This window comes from Lepisosteus platostomus, chromosome 5, assembly GCF_059453375.1.
Source record: "Lepisosteus platostomus isolate fLepPlt1 chromosome 5, fLepPlt1.hap1, whole genome shotgun sequence".
Taxonomy (NCBI): domain Eukaryota; kingdom Metazoa; phylum Chordata; class Actinopteri; order Semionotiformes; family Lepisosteidae; genus Lepisosteus; species Lepisosteus platostomus.
In genome coordinates this window covers 1,359,210-1,373,627 of record NC_142615.1, presented here as the reverse complement: position 1 = coordinate 1,373,627, position 14,418 = coordinate 1,359,210, and the positions used below count along the sequence as shown (strand labels likewise).

Genomic DNA, 14,418 nt, shown 5'->3' with positions numbered 1-14,418 from the left:
TGCTGAACTCTTGCCTGTACTCGGCTTCAACACTCAGATCTGTGTGCCGAAATCTCGTCTGTCTTGTGCTTCCTGGATTCACTGATCGGGTTGGTAGGGTGTTGAATACAGTGTGTGTGTGTGTGTGCGCGCAGATTCGTCGGTATCCGTGCTCTTGGACAGAGCCGAGCTATTTGGACTGTTAACAAGCAAAGTGCCGAGCTCTGACTGGAGGTGACTGTGAGTCTCGTGTTTCCCCCAGTGCCCAGGCTGTGCTCTCTGCTGTCAGTGTGACCTTCCCAATACCCTTACCTGTACTGAGCTTTAATACTCCGTGACTCACCTGTGTGCTGTGTGCTTTAATACTCAAATACTGAACGGTGCACTGGACTATAATAGTGAATTCTCTACTGTACTGCCCTTTAATAATACAGATCAGTGTGCTGTACTGAGTTTTAATACTCAATTGACAAGCCGGTTTTCTGAACCCTTGTAGTGTGCTGTAATACTCACATCTGGACTGAACTCGCCTGTAGTGAACTTGAATTCTCAAACCTGTGCTGAGCTTTAAGATTTAGTGGCAAACCAGTTTTCTGAACCCTCATCTGTAGTGAAATTGAAGTCTCAAACCTGTGGACTGAACTGTATTATGCTTTAGTATTAGAATCTCAGTGCTGAACTGTCACCTGTAGTGTTGTACACAAGTTTGAGTACTACTAAACTCTCAGCTGTACTGTGCTTTGACGCACCGGGTGTGAAGAACTCTGACTTGTACAGTTGTAAAACGCAAACCTGTACTGAACTCGCCTGTACTGTACTTGAATACTCCAATCTGTGTGCTGGACTCTCCTGCACTGAGCTTTAACACTCAGTGACAGACCTGTGTGTTGAACGCTTGATTGTAGTGTGTTGTAATGGTTGGCCTGTGTCCAAAACTCTCCCTTGAACTGTTCGTTAATACTGAAACCACTGTTCTGAACTCTTCCCTTTGTTAGGTCTCTATCTTTCTACTGAACTCTCACCTGTACTGTGTGCTACTAAGAGTTGTGTGCTGGACTCTCTCCTGTACTGAGCTTTAATACTCAATGATGCTGAATTTTCGACTGTACTGTCCTTTAATTAATGACAGATCAGTTTTCTGTACTGAGATTTAATACTCACAGACAAACCAGTATCCTGAGCCCTCGTAGTGTACCTTAATACTCACAGCTGGACTGAACTTGAGTACTTACTGCCACACCTGTGTGCTGAGCTCTCTCCTGCGCCGAGCTTCAATTCTCAATGACCAAGTGGTGTGCTGAACTCTCCCTGGTGCTTTTTTAATGCTCACACTGATACACCAGCCTGCTGAAGTCTTGACTGTGAAGAGCTTTAACACTCAAACCTGTTAAACTCTCGCCTGTACTGTTGTAATAATGAAACCTGTGTTGAGTTCTGTATTGTTGTAACACTGCCCCCAGTGTGCTGGACTCTCCTCTGTACTGTTGTAATAATCAAACCTGTGTTAATCTCTGTACTGGTGTAACACTGACCCCAGTGTGCTGGGCTCTCCTCTGTACTGTTGTAATAATGAAACCTGTGTTGAGCTCTGTACTGGTGTAACACTGCCCCCAGTGTGCTGGACACTCCTCTGTACTGTTGTAATAATGAAACCTGTGTTAATCTCTGTACTGGTGTAACACTGCCCCCAGTGTGCTGGACTCTCCTCTGTACTGTTGTAATAATCAAACCTGTGTTGAGCTCTGTACTGGTGTAACACTGCCCCCAGTGTGCTGGACTCTCCTCTGTACTGTTGTAATAATGAAACCTGTGTTGAGCTCTGTACTGGTGTAACACTGCCCCCAGTGTGCTGGACACTCCTCTGTACTGTTGTAATAATGAAACCTGTGTTAATCTCTGTACTGGTGTAACACTGCCCCCAGTGTGCTGGACTCTCCTCTGTACTGTTGTAATAATCAAACCTGTGTTGAGCTCTGTACTGGTGTAACACTGACCCCAGTGTGCTGGGCTCTCCTCTGTACTGTTGTAATAATGAAACCTGTGTTGAGTTCTGTATTGTTGTAACACTGACCCCAGTGTGCTGGACTCTCCTCTGTACTGTTGTAATAATGAAACCTGTGTTGAGCTCTGTACTGGTGTAACACTGACCCACTGTGCTGGGCTCTCCTCTGTACTGTTGTAATAATCAAACTTGTTGAGCTCTGTACTGGTGTAACACTGCCCCCAGTGTGCTGGACTCTCCTCTGTACTGTTGTAATAATGAAACCTGTGTTGAGCTCTGTACTGGTGTAACACTGACCCCAGTGTGCTGGACACTCCTCTGTACTGTTGTAATAATCAAACCTGTGTTGAGTTCTGTACTGGTGTAACACTGACCCCAGTGTGCTGGGCTCTCCTCTGTACTGTTGTAATAATCAAACCTGTGTTGAGCTCTGTACTGGTGTAACACTGACCCCAGTGTGCTGGACTCTCCTCTGTACTGTTGTAATAATCAAACCTGTGTTGAGCTCTGTACTGGTGTAACACTGACCCCAGTGTGCTGGACTCTCCTCTGTACTGTTGTAATAATCAAACCTGTGTTGAGCTCTGTACTGGTGTAACACTGACCCACTGTGCTGGACTCTCCTCTGTACTGTTGTAATAATCAAACCTGTGTTGAGCTCTGTACTGGTGTAACACTGCCCCCAGTGTGCTGGACTCTCCTCTGTACTGTTGTAATAATCAAACCTGTGTTGAGTTCTGTATTGTTGTAACACTGACCCCAGTGTGCTGGACTCTCCTCTGTACTGTTGTAATAATCAAACCTGTGTTGAGCTCTATACTGTTGTAACACTGACCCCAGTGTGCTGGGCTCTCCTCTGTACTGTTGTAATAATCAAACCTGTGTTGAGCTCTGTACTGGTGTAACACTGACCCCAGTGTGCTGGACACTCCTCTGTACTGTTGTAATAATCAAACCTGTGTTGAGCTCTGTACTGGTGTAACACTGCCCCCAGTGTGCTGGGCTCTCCTCTGTACTGTTGTAATAATCAAACCTGTGTTGAGCTCTGTACTGGTGTAACACTGCCCCCAGTGTGCTGGGCTCTCCTCTGTACTGTTGTAATAATCAAACCTGTGTTGAGTTCTGTATTGTTGTAACACTGACCCCAGTGTGCTGGACTCTCCTCTGTACTGTTGTAATAATCAAACCTGTGTTGAGTTCTGTATTGTTGTAACACTGACCCCAGTGTGCTGGGCTCTCCTCTGTACTGTTGTAATAATCAAACCTGTGTTAATCTCTGTACTGGTGTAACACTGACCCCAGTGTGCTGGGCTCTCCTCTGTACTGTTGTAATACTGAAACCTGTGTTAATCTCTGTACTGGTGTAACACTGCCCCCAGTGTGCTGGGCTCTCCTCTGTACTGTTGTAATAATCAAACCTGTGTTGAGCTCTGTACTGGTGTAACACTGCCCCCAGTGTGCTGGGCTCTCCTCTGTACTGTTGTAATAATCAAACCTGTGTTGAGCTCTGTACTGGTGTAACACTGACCCCAGTGTGCTGGACTCTCCTCTGTACTGTTGTAATCAAACCTGTGTTGAGCTCTGTACTGGTGTAACACTGCCCCCAGTGTGCTGGACTCTCCTCTGTACTGTTGTAATAATCAAACCTGTGTTGAGCTCTGTACTGGTGTAACACTGCCCCCAGTGTGCTGGACACTCCTCTGTACTGTTGTAATCAAACCTGTGTTGAGCTCTGTACTGGTGTAACACTGACCCCAGTGTGCTGGACTCTCCTCTGTACTGTTGTAATAATGAAACCTGTGTTCAGTTCTGTACAGGTATAACACTAACTCTAGCGTGCTGGGCTCTCCTCTGTACTGTTGTCACTCTCAATGCTTTGTGCTGTGCTCTACTCCTGTCTTGAGTGTACACAGGTGTAAGTGTTACTAAAGTGTCCCTTGTCCTTGGTGTTTATATTTGCACCTAGCCCCAGGCCTGTGCTCAACTTTCCTCAGGGTTGTGTAATAGCACACTGACCCTCTCTTCTACCACCGTTAATCGAACGGGTTGGATTTACTGCTGTAAGCAGGGGTGTGGTTATTGAAAAGAGTGGGTGGGAGTGTGTTGTGGGCTGTCTTCCTGCACGAGATGGGAGGTGTAGGTGTGTTATTACTGGGCCTCACCAGCCATTGTGTGTTTCGTCCTGTTGCTGTTCCTGAGCGCCAGCCTGCACCATCATATTAATAGGAACAGACTGGTATTACACACCATGCTCATCACAGGTGCTGGTGCCTCCCTCCCTCTCCATGCACACAGCCCCACCAGCGCGCAGGGCACAGGAGAGCAGTACTGCAGCCAGTGGGGTTAGTAGGGCCCGGATGGGGGTAATGTGGTTTACCTCTGCCTCACACCTCCTTTTCTCAAGTGAGGCACCCCCCTGCCCTTGGTTTTACGTCTCAGTTAAAGGATGGCGCCTTTTACCACACCAGCGGGTCTCTGTCACTCTGAGCAGGGCCAGCAGCAGCAGCCTCGGCACTCCCAGGAGTCTCCCCTGCAGGTACTGGCCAGGATCACAGGGCTAGGGTGCCAGGGGGCTGGGACCTGGGTGAGAGTGTCCCCTGTTCCCCTCCCACCCCCCACACACTACCCCCAGCAGCTTCGGCTCTCCCAGGAGTCTCTCTGCCAGGATCACACTACTGTGCTCCAGCGTACTGGGAGCTGGGTGAGAGCGCCCCCTGCTGGCCCCACTAACACCTCTCCCTGCAGCAGCCTCAGCTCTCCTCCCAGAAGTCTCCCCTCTGCTGCGCTCAAGCTGGGAGCTTTCAGTGGGCAGCTGCAGGGGCATCTGGCACAGCTGGAGCATATGGCTTCCAGGTCCCGCCCAGTGCTGGTCCACTCCAGCCTGTACAGATTCATACTACACGGAGCAAAGCACGATAGGCTGCTGTCACAGGGTCTCTATAAGGGGCTGAAGGTGGGATACATGACGCCCCTGCCATCTTTCTCGGTGTGGGACTATCATGAACTACATTTCCCAGCAGGCCTTGGGGGGGGGGGGAATAATGGTGGCCAATAGGATGCCTCCCCTGGGTTGATAAGGCACAGGCGCCGTCCGTTCAAGCCTGCAGCCAGTGTATATAATGAGGGGGTGAGAGAGTGGAGCTCAGAGCCTGCTGGAGGGGAGAGGTACTAGTTCACTCTTTCAGTGGGGCTGTCTGTGATGAAGGGAGAGGGATGAACACGCTGGGCTGTTCTCAAAAGGCGAGCTGTCCTGCTGTCTCCTGTTCCACTCTTTGGAGTCTGTGTTAATGTTTCTCTGGTCAGAACTACATTAACCAGGAAGACCTGCTCGCTCCAGTCAGGTGACCAGGTGGGGGGACTGGTGATTGGTCAGGAGCTGACAGACTCCTCCACCCCACCCAGCTCTCCTCTCCCTCAGCGGAAGGGGAGGAGGAGGTGCTTCTGTAACTCCAGGGCCACAGGGACGAGGAGGAGGAGGGGGTGCTCCTGGTTGGTGGTGAGCTGGCGAGGAAGGCCCCTATCCGCTGGGGCAGTGGGGTGTCTGGCTGACCAGCAGTTCTTCCACCTGTTTCAACTCAGAGAGTACAGGACGATTGTCCCTGCCCCAGCATCCAGCTCATCTGACCCCCCACCCACCTCCAACCCCAGCCCAGCTGGACAGCTCTCAGGACAGACACTCACAGCCACAAGGTAAGGAAACAGGGCTCTTTATTCACAGATCAAGATGAAGCGTTCCAGAAACCACAAGACAAACCTCTAGTTCTTCTCCCAACTGTAGCTAGACGTGCAGTCGGCTTCCCCAGGCCTCTGTGAAGACAAGTCAGACTCCCAGCTCCCAGCTCCCAGGCTTAGCAGTCAGACCTCCTCCCCCGACACAGCTCAGCTCTGCAGCTCTTCCCTCCTGCTCTGCTCAGCACAACTGCTCTCTGTCCCCAGCAGCACCAGACTGAAGGCCTCCCCTCCTGCCTTTTAACTGTCTCCCCACCAATCGTCTTCCACCAATTAGGCAGGTGATTATAGGCTGCAGGTTGTTCTCCTGGGCCTCGTTGGGGATGATCCCATATAAAAATCAGACTGTTAAACGAGGACTGGAGCTTGTTTTGGGTCTCAGGATTAATCTTGCTGGATGTCCTACAGGCTCCTCTGTGTTGGGGCTCAGTTGTTCCTAAAATCAATAAAAATAAAAGTGTAATTATGTGAATATTAAATGAAATCAAGCATCTTGTTTTCTACAGGTTTTGATCCCACAGCCTCTGTGTTAGAAGCCCAGAGCTCTTCCACTGAGCCACAGCATCTTTATGTATCTGGGGCTCCTGTGTGCTCTTGGCCTTCCCAGCTCAGGGTTCGAGACTGAGGGATAAAAGACAGACCGAATGAGCTCTCCTTCAGGACAGGAGCCAGTGGAGGAGTGGAGATGGTGCTGAGCTCCTAAGCACAAGGTTGTGGGTTCAAGTCCTGGCTGAGAGCTGAGGTGAATTTGCAGTGTGATCCTCCCCAGCAGTGAGAGAGTGAGAAGTAAAAGCCCACAGCCCTTGTGTCTTTATTTATCAGTGTGTTACTGTTCACAAGAATTAAATTAACAAAAGCTCCAGGTCCTTCCAGGATTTGAACCCACAACCTCCAGGCAGAAGTCCAGAGCTCTTCCCCTGAGCCACAGCATGTCTTTGTAGGTGTGGGGCTCCTGTGGGCTCTTGGTCTTCTTCCCAGTTCAGGGCTGAAACGGAGGGATAAGAGACAGACCGAATCCCTCTCCGCTCCGGGCAGCAGATGGAGGAGTGGAGACGGTGCTGGGCTCATGACCGCAAGGTTGTGGGTTCAAATCCTGGCCGGTCCCTGGTAAGTATCGCCCAGGTGAGTATCCAAGGTAAGTATGTGGGCTGGGTAGACAGGAGGGGTAGACAGGGCTAGGCAGGAGGGTGGGACAGTCAGGTTGAGAGGGTGGGGTAGGTAGGACAGGCAGGGCCAGGTAGTGCAGGTAGGAGGAGGGTGGGGTAGACAGGCCCAGCTAGCAGGTGGGGGCAGGTCAGCTGAGAGAGGACAGGCAGGGCTGGGAGGTGCAGGCAGGGGGTTAGGTAGAGGGGGTAGATAGGGCTAGGAGAGGTAGACAGGTTCAGGCAGCAGGAGGTGGGTGGGATAGGCAGGACCAGGTAGGGTAGAATAGCACAGGGGGTTAGGTAGAGTTGGGAGGGGCAGGCAGGGTCAGGTAGACAGGAGGTGGCCTGGGCTGAGGAGGAGAGAGTAAGAGAAGGAGCAGAGAGGAGCCCAGGCCACAGGGGGGTCAGAGAGGGGGGGGTTAGGGTAGGTAGAGTAGAGAGGAGGGTCAGGTGAGGCAGGAGGTGGCCTGGGCTGAGGAGGAGAGAGTAAGAGAAGGAGCAGAGAGGAGCCCAGGCCACAGGGGGGTCAGATAGGGGGGGGTTAGGGTAGGTAGAGTAGAGAGGAGGGTCAGGTGAGGTAGGAGGTGGCCTGGGCTGAGGAGGAGAGAGTAAGAGAAGGAGCAGAGAGGAGCCCAGGCCATGGGGGGGGTCAGATAGGCAGGGCTAGGAGAGGCAGGCAGGAGGAGGTGGGTGGGGTAGGCAGGAGCAGGTAGAATAGGGGGTGGGGTAGGTGGTGGTGGAGGAGGATGAGGAGGAGGGGTGTTGACAGGTAGGGGGAGAAGAGGTGGGAGGGTGGGCTGATGTTTTTTCATTCCTCCCCCCCCCCCCCCCCCCCCCATTAGTATCTAGTGTCTATATATATATAAATTAGTATCTAGTACCTGTAATATTAAATACTATTTATTTATATATATAAATAAAGACACTAGATACTAATGGGGGGGGGGGGGGGGAGGAATGAAAAAACATCAGCCCACCCTCCCACCTCTTCTCCCCCTACCTGTCAACACCCCTCCTCCTCATCCTCCTCCACCACCACCTACCCCACCCCCTATTCTACCTGCTCCTGCCTACCCCACCCACCTCCTCCTGCCTGCCTCCTCTACCCCGGGCTCCTCCTCTTACTCTCTCCTCCTCAGCCCAGGCCACCTCCTACCTCACCTGACCCTCCTCTCTACTCTACCTACCCTAACCCCCCCCTATCTGACCCCCCTGTGGCCTGGGCCCCTCTCTGCTCCTTCTCTTACTCTCTCCTCCTCAGCCCAGGCCACCTCCTACCTCACCTGACCCTCCTCTCTACTCTACCTACCCTAACCCCCCCCTATCTGACCCCCCTGTGGCCTGGGCCCCTCTCTGCTCCTTCTCTTACTCTCTCCTCCTCAGCCCAGGCCACCTCCTACCTCACCTGACCCTCCTCTCTACTCTACCTACCCTAACCCCCCCCTATCTGACCCCCCTGTGGCCTGGGCCCCTCTCTGCTCCTTCTCTTACTCTCTCCTCCTCAGCCCAGGCCACCTCCTACCTCACCTGACCCTCCTCTCTACTCTACCTACCCTAACCCCCCCCTATCTGACCCCCCTGTGGCCTGGGCCCCTCTCTGCTCCTTCTCTTACTCTCTCCTCCTCAGCCCAGGCCACCTCCTACCTCACCCTCCTCTCTACTCTACCTACCCTAACCCCCCCTTATGGCCTGGGCTCCTCTCTGCTCCTTCTCTTACTCTCTCCTCCTCAGCCCAGGCCACCTCCTGTCTACCTGACCCTGCCTGCCCCTCCCAACTCTACCTAACCCCCTGTGCTATTCTACCCTACCTGGTCCTGCCTATCCCACCCACCTCCTGCTGCCTGAACCTGTCTACCTCTCCTAGCCCTATCTACCCCCTCTACCTAACCCCCTGCCTGCACCTCCCAGCCCTGCCTGTCCTCTCTCAGCTGACCTGCCCCCACCTGCTAGCTGGGCCTGTCTACCCCACCCTCCTCCTACCTGCACTACCTGGCCCTGCCTGTCCTACCTACCCCACCCTCTCAACCTGACTGTCCCACCCTCCTGCCTAGCCCTGTCTACCCCTCCTGTCTACCCAGCCCACATACTTACCTTGGATACTTACCTGGGTGATACTTACCAGGGACCGGCCAGGATTTGAACCCACAACCTTGCGGTCATGAGCCCAGCACTGTCTCCACTCCTCCGTCTGCTGCCCGGAGCAGAGAGGGATTCGGTCTGTCTCTTATCCCTCCGTTTCAGCCCTGAACTGGGAAGAGATCAAGAGCCCACAGGAGCCCCACACCTACAAAGACACACTGTGGCTCAGGGGAAGAGCTCTGGACTTCTGCCTGGAGGTTGTGAGTTCAAATCCTGGAAGGACCTGGAGCTTTTGTTAATTTAATTCTTGTGGACAGTAACACACTGATAAATAAAGACAAGGGCTGTGGGCTTTTACTTCTCACTCTCTCACTGCTGGGGAGGATCACACTGCAAATTCACCTCAGCTCTCAGCCAGGACTTGAACCCACAACCTTGTGCTCAGGAACTCAGCACCATCTCCACTCCTCCACTGGCTCCTGTCCTGAAGGAGAGCTCATTCGGTCTGTCTTTTATCCCTCAGTCTCGAACCCTGAGCTGGGAAGGCCAAGAGCACACAGGAGCCCCAGACTCACAGAGATGCTGTGGCTCAGTGGAAGAGCTCTGGGCTTCTAACACAGAGGCTGTGGGATCAAAACCTGTAGAAAACAAGATGCTTGGTTTTCATTTAATTTGCACAAATATTCACATAATTACACTTTTATTTTTATTGATTTTAGGAACAACTGAGCCCCAACACAGAGGAGCCTGTAGGACATCCAGCAAGATTAAGCCTGAGACCCAAAACAAGCTCCTGCCCTCGTTTAACAGTCTGAGTTTTATAGGGGATCATCCCCAACGAGGCCCAGGAGAACAACCTGCAGCCTATAATCACCTGCCTAATTGGTGGAAGACGATTGGTGGGGAGACAGTTAAAAGGCAGGAGGGGAGGCCTTCAGTCTGGTGCTGCTGGGGACAGAGAGCAGTTGTGCTGAGCAGAGCAGGAGGGAAGAGCTGCAGAGCTGAGCTGTCGGGGGAGGAGGTCTGACTGCTGAGCCTGGGAGCTGGGAGTCTGACTTGTCTTCACAGAGGCCTGGGGAAGCCGACTGCACGTCTAGCTACAGTTGGGAGAAGAACTAGAGGTTTGTCTTGTGGTTTCTGGAACGCTTCATCTCAAACTGTGAATAAAGAGTCCCGTTTCTTTACTTTGTGGCTGCGAGTGTCTGTCCTGAGAGCTGTCCACCTGTCCTGGGCTGTCAGTTGGACACTGGCCCAGCACAGGTCTCTTGTCCCCTGAGCTGAAAAAAGATGGGAAAACTACTGGGTTTAGCTCCCGGTCAGTCAGAGACTCTGCTGGGCAGGAGGTCAGAACAGCTAACTGTATAACTGACCCTGATCCCACTGGGAGCAGGTGTGAATTACCACAGGCCCACCAGCGCCCTTCCACTCCAGATCCCTGTAAGACCAGCACACCAAGAAGCACAGCAGCTGCCATCCTGTTGACTGGTGCCCACAGCTGAACAAACCACTCCTGCTGCCTTTCTTCTCGGTCCATGGGAGGTGGAACACCAGCCCCCTCTGCAGGAGGGCACGGAGAGAGGCCTTCTGCCTGCTCTGCTACTGGAGAAGAGCGAGTTTCAACATGAAGCAGGGTATCACCCGAGAGCAGTCCTAGCCCCTGAATCGTAAAAGGAGATATAAATCAAGGAGAAAAATCAGCTGCTGTGAAAGTAGGACAGCTCCTGCTTTATTTAAAACATGCCCGCTTGCTCAATATGTGTATATATATCCCTCCATCACAGCTTCCCTACAACCGAGCCATCTTTCCCACAAAAAGCCACAGAGAAAGGGTGAACTAGTGTCTCTGCAGGAGCTCCAGCAGGGTCTGAGCTCCACTCTCGCACCCCCTCCTTATATACACCGCCTGCAGGCTTGAACTGACAGCACCTGTCCCCCCATCAACCCAGGGGAGGTATTCCATTGGCCACCATTATCCCCTCCCCCCCCCCCCACAGCCTGCTGGGAAATGTAGTTCGAGAGGTCCTGCAGCAGTCAGGAGTGATAGAGAGGAAAGAGACTGTATCCCTTCCTCATCCCATTATGGACACTGACATTACCGCCCCCACACCCCTTTCTTCACACAGTGTCATATAAATCTGTACACTGGGGTCTGGAACTGGCTTAGAGGTGGTACAAATATATGTTCGAGTCCCAGAGATTGTCTGTTACAGAACAAGCCCCTCTACCTCCAGACACTGCCCCCTGGTGGAGAAAGACTGTTACTGCACCCCCCCCCCCCAGCTCCCTCCTGTTCCCCTGGGAAGGCCATCAGTAACGGACACAGCTCTGGCCGGGTGCAGGGACCCACACTGTGTATTCGCTCAAGGTCCCACCCATGAGATCAGGGAACGCAGAAAAACGGGCAGAGCTGGTCCGAAGCCCCACACGCTTGAGTTCAGCCCCCAGGCGCGGCGGTGTGTAACCATTGAAGCACAGGACGGGCAAAACCACAGCCCCTCGTCTTAACCATTCCAGCCCAACGGAGGCCAGAGGTGAGGCCACAGGGCTGCACAGTGCCCCAGCTGCAGCAGGGGGTCCGGACGCAGGGGTGCACAGTACCCCCGCTGCAGCAGGGGGTTAGGACACAGGGCCGCACAGGGCCACAGCTGCAGCAGGGGGTTAGGACAGCGCCGAAGTGTACCAGTCTGTCCCGTGCACGGCTGTGAACCCACCCCTCTGAGAATTACAGTACAGAACAGGGACCAGTCCAATTACGAGTTCTGAACAGGGAGGAATATGACAGCAGTACCGGCGGAAGGCGAGCAGCAGACTGCCTCTTCAGGCAGCGTACTAGACGAAGCTTACCCTAGGGCAGTGTGTAAATATTACAGCAGAGTTCAGGAGAGAAATAAAGCAGGATACAGAATTAAGTACCAATCTGACTCATACCAGTGTACAGGAGGAAAGTTCAGTACACGGTATTACAGCCATCGGAGTGTGACAAAAGGACAGGGGCCGAGCTCAGGAACAAGATGATGGCGGTCAAGGCCAGTAGCCAGATCCCACTGGTACACCTGCCCAGATGAAGAGTGCACCACCACACTAGATGAAACTCGCACAAAGGCTGGAGAACGAAAGCACAGTCCCCCTAAGCCTTCCACAGGAAAAGGCCGGGGTGAAGCAGATATATGGAGGACAAGCGAGGTCCTTATACAAGTCAGTCAGGCAAAAGTACAGGGGCTGAGTTCAGTACCCAGGGAACAGTGTTACACCGAGCAGGGGTAGAGTCTAGTACGTTCTTCTCCATGTAACACGTTCAGAGTTCCAGACCAATGTAGGAATTAAATAGCACTGGTACAGAGTTCAGTAACCAGAACAAGGGTTACTCAGGTCGAGAGTTCAATACAGCTGTCCGTGTCCAGGTGAGTTCAGTATCCCTGCTTAAGAAACAACGGTACAAGTAAGAGATCACGGTGCAGATTAGTGTAACACTGTAGTAGAGGTGCAGAGTTCAGTACACACAGCTGGGTATTACAAACAGTACAGGCGAAAATACAGATCCAATTACCATACAAGTACACCATTCAACACACACATCTGGATATTACATATAGTACAGGAGGTCAATATACGCACATGAGGAATACATTACAGATCAGAATATTACAAGGAGTACAGGTACAGAATACAAATCTATGCATTTTAAACAGTACAGGTAAGTTCTAAAGTTGTATTCTAAAGCCTACATCCCTACAAGTGAGTACACAGATCAGAGTGTAAGAAACAGTACAGGTGAGTTCAGTATACACATCTGAGAAATACAACAGTACAAGTTAATACATAGAGCAGAGTATTACAACAGTACAGGTACATAGTACACCTGAATATAAGAAACAGGACAGTTGAGTTCAATACACACATTTGAGTATAATAATACAGGTGAATTCAGTATACATAGTGAGAAATACAACAGTACAAGTAAGTACATAGATCAGAGTATTACAACAGTACAGGTACAGAGTACACACAGCTGAGTATTACAAACAGTACAGTTGAGTTTAATACACACATCTGAGTATAACAGTACAGGTGAGTTCAGTATACAAACACATCTGAGGAATACAACACTACAGGTGAGAGATCAGAGTACTATAACAGTACAGGTACAGAGAACACATGTCTGAGTATAACGAACAGTACAGGTGAGGTCAGTACACACCTGAGGAATACAACAGGACAGGAACAAGTTCAGTATTACAAGAGAAACCATGCGAGACCTTTGCCCACGCAGCTGAGGAATAGAACAGTACAGGTGCAGAGCTCAGGGCAGAAGGTTCGAGTTTAACAAGAGAATACACTGTACAAGAGAACTTACCCCATACGTCTGAAAGCTCAGTACAGGTGAGTTCAGTACACAGGGCAGAGTATTAAAGCTCAGTACAGGTGAGTCTTCATCATAGAGATGTTATTGCGAGTATTAAACGAGAACTGCAACACAACTTTTGAAAGTTATACTGAATCAGGAAGGATGCGTGCATTTCAAACTACAATGAAACTAGCAAATGTGAAGTGGAGGCTGCACATCACAACAGCGATGAAGTTTCAATGTGCAACACCATACTGCCAGCATTTCAGAATGAGGCAACAAAACAGACACAAAAGCAGCCCTCTTGTACTGCAAACATGCTCTAGACCAAGAGATTTTCGCTACTAGATTCACGTTAAATTGATGTGTATAAGGCTACATGGTCTTAGATGCTTTATCCAACTACAGCAAAAAAACAAACAGCATCCTGCCAAACAATTAAAATATACTTCTTCGTTTTCGAGTTTACGGGAAATCACACATAAAAGACATTCTTGCAGGTTTTATATAATTTTGTTTTAACAACGCGTGCAACGAGTGCAGGTGAACTGAATTCAACAGCTCAATTTCAAGACTGTTTTACCCACAAACACTACTTGTTTGTGACCCGTCTCCTTCCTGGCTGATCCCTTGGAGAAGGAGACAGTGCTCTCTCACAACAGAGGAGCGGACCAGCAGAAAGTCAAACTGTTCTGAACAGTCAAACACGCGACAGTGAGGCTTCGATTGAAATACAGACGCCACTTCAAAAAGACCAGAAAGGATTAAGGATGTTAGGAGAGCCCATTTCATGTGTGTGTACAGCAGCTAGGGAGCAGGAAGGGCTGCTTTTGTGTGACGATTTCCACAAACTCTCCCTCTCGCTCGTGGTGAGACCAGCAGTTTCACATCTACCAGCAACGATGTGGCCAACAAACAGCACGTTCACAAAGCTGCACTTAATACAAAAACTGTAAAATTCATTTTGTTACCAAGATTTAATACCTGGTCTCAGAAAGGTATGAGTTCAGCACACAGGTTTGAGTATTAGACCATATTACAGGCGAAGTATTAAACAGGTGAGACTTCACCACACTGGTGGGTTATGGAGTACAGTATTACACTAAAGGCAAGGGTTCAGAACACCGTTTGTCATCAAG

General features: G+C 51.0%; 1 long non-coding RNA gene across 1 annotated transcript; it reads right to left on the bottom strand.

The window, feature by feature from the left end:
- Positions 1-5,672: 5,672 nt before the first annotated feature.
- On the bottom strand, positions 5,673-10,439 carry LOC148662361 (uncharacterized). The gene is made up of 3 exons (XR_015936775.1): positions 10,305-10,439; positions 9,337-10,211; positions 5,673-6,146 (listed from the first exon to the last, which is right to left on the bottom strand). It is a non-coding gene; the product is annotated as an uncharacterized LOC148662361 (long non-coding RNA).
- Between the last annotated feature and the right edge of the window lie 3,979 nt (positions 10,440-14,418).